The 8,805-nt window shown below is 38.9% G+C and overlaps 1 non-coding gene across 1 annotated transcript; it reads left to right on the top strand.

The window, feature by feature from the left end:
• The first annotated feature begins 1,972 nt into the window (after positions 1–1,972).
• Positions 1,973–2,045, top strand: TRNAG-UCC. The gene has a single exon. It is a non-coding gene; the product is annotated as a tRNA-Gly (tRNA).
• The last annotated feature ends 6,760 nt before the right edge of the window (positions 2,046–8,805 follow it).

Below are 8,805 nucleotides of genomic sequence, written 5' to 3'. Positions count from 1 at the left end.
CTGCTAAATTTGATCCCCAGACAGAAACCTTGCTGGCCTTTGATCCAGTGTGGGGAAGAAAACTAACTCATAGCTCCACCAACTGATGAGTACAGCTTTCAGTCCACCTATCAAGAAACATAACTGGAGCACATGGGAAACTGTATAGCCCACAGTACAGCCAATGTTACAGTAACACTTGAGAAGAGCATAGCCCATACTTTTCCCTGTCTGCAGAGTAAAGCCAATGATCCTATCTGACCAAGAATTCAGTGCATAGTCTTGCCTGATTGATTTGAGTCCCCAAACAACATGCTTAACTGACCTTGGGACTTCTTTTCCTGCCCTGTGAGGGCAAAGAAAATTTATATCCCTACCTACTGCTGACTATAGTACCCAGAACTAACCATCTAGGACAGCAGTCCCCAACATTTTTGGCACCGGGGCCTGTTTCATGGAAGATAAATTTTCCACGGACTGGGGGTGGGGTGGGAAGGGGCAGAGGGGAATGGTTCAAGTGGAAATGCAAGTGATGAGGAGAGGCAGATGAAGCTTCACTTGCTCGCCCGCCACTCACCTCCTGCTGTGTGGCCTGGTTCCTAACAGGCCACAGATGGGTACCGGTCCACAGCCTGGAGGTTGGGGATGCCTGATCTAGGAAACTGAACCAGAGAACCCAGGCAACCATAGTCTTCCTTGTACAGGGAACCAAGCCAGCAATCCTCTCCAACTGTTATCAGCCAGCTCTGCCTCCTCCCCCACCATCTCAGAGCTTAGGCAGTGGCCCAGTGCAAAAATAGACCCTGACAAGAAGCCCCACCTGCCAAAGGACTCTATCAACTCACACTTCCAGGACTCTAAGTTAGGCTTGGAGAAGAGACTTCTGGTGAAAAGACTGCTTCCTTAAATGTATCAATGTTAAGAAATCAAGGACCATGAAAAATCAGGGTAACATGGCACCATCAGTGGAAACTAATAAAGCTCTAATAAGTGAACAGAAAGAAATGGAGAATTATAAACTGGTAAACGAATTCAAAACAATCCTCTTAAAGAAGTTTAGTAAGTTACAAGAACACACAGGCAAACAACTTAAAGGAAATTAGGAAAACAATGCATAAAGAAAACAAAAAGTTCAAGTAAGAAAAGATAAAAATAAAATCAGGAAAAATAAAAATCCTAGAGGTAAAGGATACAGTGACTAAACTGAAGAGAACCTCAATAGCAGACTTGACCTAAGAATCAATTAAGAAGACAGGACATTTGAAATTATACAATCAGAGGAGCAAAAAGAAAAAATAAAATAGAGTGCAGAAAGCCTACAGGACTTATGGGATACCACCAATGGAAACAATATTTGCATTATGAGAATCCCAGAAGGAAGGAGAAAGAGAAAGGAACAAAAAAGTACATTTAAAGCAATAATGACTGGAAACTTCTCAAGGCTGGAAAGAGAAATGACAGATCCATGAGGCATGAAAGGCCCAAAATGGCTAAACCAAGACATTGTAAATTACCCTGTCTAAAGTAAAAGACAAAAAAAAAAATTGAAAGCAAGAGTAAAGTGACAAGTCACATACAAGGGGAAGAAATCCTCCTTACCCCCCTGCATAAGAATATAGGTGGATTTCTCAACAGAAACCTTTCAGGCCAGGAGAGAATGGAATGATATATTCATAATACTGGAAAGAAAAAAAGTCAACCAAGAATACCATACCTAGCAAAGCTGTCCTTCAAAAATGAAGCAAATATAAACACTTCCCTGAACAAAGAAAATCTAAGGGAGTTCATCACCACTAGACTTGCCTTACAAGAAATGCTAAAGAAAGTTCTTCAAATGGAAGTAAAAGGATAAGAATTACATCATAAAAATATGTTTCACTGGCAATGCTAAATTTTCAAAGTCATTACCATCTCTAATACACAACCAGTGCTGTATAATTCACTTACAACTCTAGTTTAAAAGTTTAATCATATTAAAGATAACCAGGGGAATTCCCTGATGGTCCAGTGGTTAGGACTATGTGCTTCCACTGCAGAGGACACAGGTTCAATTCCTGTTCAGGGAACTAAGATCCGTGGTACGGCCAGAAAAAAAAAAAAAAAGAGAGAGAAAGAAAATCACACAAGGATAAAGACTAAGGAAAACATATATTGATATACACTCCTCCTGTATAGGAAGAGTCTAACAAGAGCCAAAATCAATAAAACATCGATACATTTGACTACATAAAAAAAATTAAAGATAACCATAATTATAATAAATTGCCACTGGATACACTATATTAAAAACATGTAAACTGCATTATAACCTAAAGTGTGAGGGGAGGAAATGTAAAAGGGTAAAATTTAGGAATGTAAGACTCAAGGTAACAAGTAAAAAACCTGTAGTAGTTACACAAAGGAACATGATAAATAAGTCAAAGTACACTGATACAGATGACATCAAATCATTTTTTAAAAAATATTTTATTTGTCTTCTTCCCTCCCTCAGACTCAAGTCCTTGGCATTTTTGCATTTGATGGGTCAGGAACATGAGCCCAATGTGGGGATGTGCCATCTTTTTTTTTTTAATACATTAAAAAATATTTTATTTATTTATTTTTATTTTTGGCTGCGTCAGGTCTTTGTTGTGGCATGCAGGATCTTTGTTGAGGCACGTGGGCTTCTCTCTAGGTGCAGTGTGTGGGCTCCAGAGCGCCTGGGCTCTGTAGTTTGCGGCACCCGGGCTCTCTAGTTGAGGCACATTGGCTTAGTTGCCCTGAACCATGTGGGATCTTACTTCACCAACCAGGGATCGAACCCACATCCTCTGCATTGGAAGGTGGATTCTTTACCACCAGACTGCCAGGGAAGTCCCAACGTCAAATTGCAAAAGGAGGTAAAAGAAGACAGCAGGATAAGAAACAAGAAACAATGAGTCTACAAAATAGTTAGAAAACAATGAAAAAAATGGCAACTATTATTTTCAAAAAATCTACAAACAATAAATGCTGGAGAGGGTGTGGAGAAAAGGGAACCCTCCTACACTGCTGGTGGGAATGTAAGTTGGTACAGCCACTATGGAGAACAGTATGGCGGTTCTTCAAAAAATTAAAAATAAATCTACCGGGCTTCCCTGGTGGCGCAGTGGTTGAGAGTCTGCCCGCTGATGCAGGAGACACGGGTTTGTGCCCTGGTCCGGGAAGATCCCACATGCCGCGGAGCGGCTGGGCCCGTGAGCCATGGCCACTGAGCCTGCGCATCCAGAGGCTATGCTCCGCAGCGGGAGAAGCCACAGCAGTGAGAGGCCCGCGTATCGCAGAAAAAAAAAAAATCTACCATATGATGTAGGAAACCCACTTCTGGGTATTTATCTGAAGATATTGAGAACATTTACTCAAAAATATATAGGCATCCTGATGTTCACTATAGCAGTATTTACAATAGCAAAGACATGGTAACAAACTAAATGTCCACTGATGGATGAGTGGGTTAAAAAAAAGTGAGATATATATATATATACACACACACACACACATATACACACAGTGGAATATTATTCAGCCATAAAAAGGAAGAAAGCCTGCTATTTGTGACAACATGGGTAGACGCTGAGGGCATTATGTTAAGTGAAATAAGTCAGACAGAGAAAGACAAATACAGTGTGACCTCACTTACATGTGGAATCTTAAAAACAAATACAAAAACAAAAATGAACTTATTGAAAAAGAGATCAGATTTATAGTTACCAGAGTTGGGGAAACTGGATGAAGGTGGTCAAAAGGTAAAAACTTCCAGTTGTAAGATAAATAAGTACTGGGAGGTACAGTGATTATAGTTAACACCATTGTGTAATATATCTGAAAGTTAAGAGAGTAAATCCTCAGAGTCCTCACAAGGGAAAAAACTTTTTTATTAATTATATGAGGTGATGAATGTAACTAAACTTGCTGTGATAATCATTTTGCAGTATGTATAGGTCAAGTCATTATGTGGGACACCATAAAGTTATAAAGTGCTGTATGTCAATTATATTTTAATACATCTGAAAGAAAAAATATACCATAGAGCTCAGAATTTTAAGCAAAAGAAAATTTTAGATAGTGGTTATGCATGAACAGCAAGATTTCCATTAAGGAGCCGTAAGTTTTGAAAGCAGTATGATATAGACATCTCAAGAAGGAATACAGTGATAATTCACTTTTGATATGAGGAAAATTCATAAAAAGGTAAAGTGACATGTTCTGGAGCACAGGGTTAGTCAAACCACACTGACTCCATGGCCTGTGCTTCTAACGATATTGTGCTGTGTCTGACAGGCACTTCCACTTCACTTTTTATTAGTTGTACAGTCATTCCTTGGTTTCCTTAGGGGATTGGTTCCAGGACTCCTTGGATACCAAAATCCATGGATGCTCAAGTCCCTTATATAAAAGGGTACAATATTTGCACATAACCTATGCACATTCTCCCATAAACTTTAAATCATCTCTGGATTACTTATAATACCTAATACAATGTAAATGCTATATAAGTAGCTGTCAGTGTGTGGCAAATTCAAGTTCTGCTTTTTTGGAACTTTTTGGATTTGGGGGTGGGGGCTGGGGAATACCTTCAATCCACCGCTGGTTGTATCTGCAGTTGCAGAATCTGCAAATGTGGAACGTACAGATATAGAGGGCAAACTGTACTGAGAATTAGTGAGTAGTCAGGATGATATATACAACAGTAGCAAAAGATAAGAGGAAAGAAAATTTTAGAAGAAATTAAAAACAAACTCAGAGTCAGTAAACAAAAGTATAGCTCTGAATTTAGAAATTAAATTTAGTCTTGAACTGTGGCAAGAGTGTCCCTTACTAGAAGTTGCTGTGTTTTTTACTTTCAACTTACCTGTTATTCCAACTATCAGAAAAAAAAATCCATAGCTTTAATTCCATCTTTTTTCAAATTACATGACAGCCTCTGCTTTAACATAACAAAATCATTAAGGTCAGAATCTGATCAAAGCATAAACAAGGTAGGAGGCTTCTCTATCAGGATTCCACTATTGGTTCTTGAGAGCAAAAGACCTGACTTTAAGACCTAACCTTTAAAAATACATATATATATATATATTTTTTTTTTTGTGGTACGCGGGCCTCTCACTGTTGTGGCCTCTCCCGTTGTGGGGCATAGGCTCCGGACGCACAGGCCCAGTGGCTATGGCTCACGGGCCTAGCCGCTCCATGGCACGCAGGATCCTCCCAGACTGGGGCACGAACCCATGTCCCCTGCATCAGCAGGTGGGCTCTCAACCACTGCGCCACCAGGGAAGCCCTAAAAATATTTTTTTAAAGTTATGTGTAATTTGCATTCCTTTACTCAGTAACACAAATCATGATTTTTGGAACATTATGTTTTGTTTGAAAATATCCAATCTATAAACACGATCTAAAAAAAGGTCAAGGTTTATGTTCTTTGGTAGTTCCAGAAGAAATAATGCATACTTTGGGCAGAAGTTGCAAGCTGGCACTATCAACATAATACATCAATCAGCAAGCTGTGTTACAATGCAGTTGTAGCTGAGACCAACTACAAGTAAGATGGTCCATTCCCCATCATATGCAGCCCCTTAATAAATGCTTGGACAGCTATCTGCAGAGGACCTTATGCAGAGAATTCACAGGCTGGAAAAGAGAGGGACCATAAAGGTACTGAGTGGATGAAAGATCTTTTCTCATCAAAACCTCAGAACCCAGGAAATGTCATGCTAGTACCTCTTTACAATTTCAAGTAGTACCTCTACTGTACTGCAATGAGGTGGATGGAGAGGCAGACAAAGGGAATTAACATTTCCTTCCAACATGGCACCAGGCCCTACACCACAGTACAGGCCCCACCCAGGCAGAGAGCCTGTACCCTTGCTTTCCCATCCCATCCAGTACTTCAGAGGGGGGTGAACTAGTCCCGTCCTCCATGCGCACTGCATGTGCCCACCTTGAACTGGACCACTTTCCACATGTTCTTGAACTTGGGGAGCATGTCATCATAGAAGTCCACGAACTGCTGGTAGGTCTCTTCGCTGTACTCCAGGCTTGCGTCGGGGTCATAGTCGTCCCTTCTGCACTGCTCCATCCCAAACGTAAACATGCTTTTAATAAGAAGGGTGGGACTCAATGACGGGAAATTGTGTTTACATGAACACCTGCAACAACAGTTAATCTTATTCTATATATAATATTTTACAGTTTTCACGGCATTTTATGTTTTTCTCTGATCCTTGCAACCCACTAAGACAATCATGGGTAGTATTTCCCCCACTTTGAAAAGAAGCAAGCTGAGGCCTAAAAAAGCTCAGTTGTCCAAGTCACACGGCTTGTGAGAAATGATCCAGATCTGACCACCTTACAGTCTAGTGCCTGTTTGTTATATGGCATTATATATATATAATTTAATTTTTATTTAAGAAACAATGTTAACGTTTACAAAAAATGGGATTCTCTTTTGCAGTTTCAACTGGGTCAGGGCTGTGCTGACTTAACTCACTGGTACTTGAATAATTAAAAAAATGCTTCATATGACCTTTATTATGTTTACTTTCTTGTCCTAAGATAACATGAGAAAAAAATTTTTATTTCAAGGTTCCAAGTAATTAACAGTTCATGGTTAATATTTTGTAGTTAAAAACTGGTCAGTCGTGGATGCCAGCGACCTGGGGGAAGACAGAAATGCAGAGTTGTTTCATGGGTATAGAGGTTCAGTTTTGTAAGACAAAAAAGTATATAGAGATTATACATCTATGTACCTACTGAGATAATGCATACAGAATGCCCAATACAAATCACGCATAGGTCTGAAATGTTCAGCCCTAACTAATGTGAAATTTTCTACTCTCCAAATGACCTTCTAGATTATTCAATTTGTAATGTGATCCATATTCCCAAGTAGCTACCTACAGAATTGGGAGGACTTACCTTGGTTTGCACTGTTAACTGTAAAATGAAATTTTATAGCTGTAAATAAATATAGTAGCAAACAAGCCCCTTAATTAATGAATTTAAAATTCTGTTCACAGGATTATAACCCAGATCTAGTTTCTAGGGTGTCAAATGAGCATCTGTGAATTTTGGGACACAGCCAAGTCACTGTTTAGGGAAAATCCCCATTGTACCTGGAAATACCCACACAAGCTTGAGTATGTTAAAAAATGATGGCCTGACAGTTCCTATTGAAAAGTTAGCTAAGTGGTATTTTTGAAGGCATGGTACTGATCCTCTGTGATTCCAAGAATCACCTGAAAAGAACTGGAACGCATTAAAATGCAGAGTCAAAGGTACTGCATATTCAAAATAACTTGTTTCCTTCTCTCTGCCTTGCTTCCCATTTCCTCTATTTTATTTAACTTAGTATGTAGCCTTTTACAGTCACTTCTGGAAGAAGGTAAGATATGAATAAATACTCAAGACGGATAGGAATATCTTCAGTATCATTAGTAGTTATGTTCTTTTGGGGGGCAGGGGGAGGAAAGAACTCTCAAAGCCATGACTCCAAAAAATGCCAATTCTAGAAAGATTCCAGACTTGAACTTAGTACTAATTATAAAAACATGCAACCAAAGAAATGCTTACGTTATGAATGTATTTCTCCAATGATCTTGCAAACCTTAACAGAAAAGAATGCTTGAAATGATCTGGGGCAAGTCACTACAGTTCTCTGCAAAAGTGGAACAGTAAATTTGTCTGAGAAGATGGCCTTAGATTTAACTGCTAATTCCACAGACTTTTATCTCACGATTTGTCACCTGAATGATGAAAATGCCTGAGTAACTCATATACATATATATATATATATATTTCTTTTTTGGACAGTTTTAATGCTAATTTCACATGCCTGTGAAAGTATTAAGAACTGTCACAAACTAATCTGACCACTGTGGATATTTCCTTGAAACAGCTCTCAGGTGTGGGTTTTCAGAGTGTGACGTTCCTTTCCCCTTTCCGCAAATTAAGTACAGTCAACTGATTTCCTAAAACTGTTTAGGATATCTCCCTTCTTCTCACATAAACCCAATAAAAGGACAGTCTTTTTTTTGCCTTGCTGTGTGGCTTGTGGGATCTTAGTTTCCCAACCAGGAATTGAACCTGGGCCGTCCGCAGTGAAAGTGCGAAGTCCTAATCACTGGATCACCAGGGTTCTCCCAAGTATAACCTTAAAGTCTTAAAATTCACGGAAATATTGGGAGTACAACATAAACAAGGGATCAGGCAGCTAAAATCTTGAAACTTCAACTTTAGTTCAACTATGCACACAAATGTGAATACATTCTGAGTCTCAGCTGTCTTTCAAACATAATCCACCAAATATTTATGAGGGGGAGTATATTAAATCAATGAATTATTACTATTTTTGATGAAATTAAACCTACATTTGGGTTCTAAAGGTTACTAAACGGAATAAAATCCCTCTTCTTGGTTAGCTCCTGGTTCCTCAAGAGGAAGCTTTCACTGTTCACCACATTTTATGAATCCCTTCACAGATAACCTGGGCAAGTATAATCCCAGCTATAAAACAAAAAGGGAGTTAAATATTCTACGATAATGGCTCTCAATCCTGGGGCACACTGAAAACATCTGGAGACATTTCAAAATGTCTGAGATTTTGATTAACATAATTTGAGGTGAGGCTAAAGAATATTTTTCTTTAAAGTTTTTAATATGATCCTAATGAACCTAATTCAAGGTTCAGAATTACTGATTTTAGACATGTAAAAAGGTGAAGACAAGTTTAGGGTGGAAAAAAAAGAAAGATAGCAAAGGTCAGTATTTTGAAGAAGGAAAAACTCACAGCAAGGATAATTTTATGAGTAA

The sequence above is a fragment of the Monodon monoceros genome, unplaced genomic scaffold (genome assembly GCF_005190385.1).
Source record: "Monodon monoceros isolate NGI ecotype Baffin Bay Population unplaced genomic scaffold, NGI_Narwhal_1 Super_Scaffold_22, whole genome shotgun sequence".
NCBI lineage: Eukaryota > Metazoa > Chordata > Mammalia > Artiodactyla > Monodontidae > Monodon > Monodon monoceros.
Note: the sequence above shows the minus strand (reverse complement) of the source record. Positions and strands in the feature narration are given on the sequence as shown.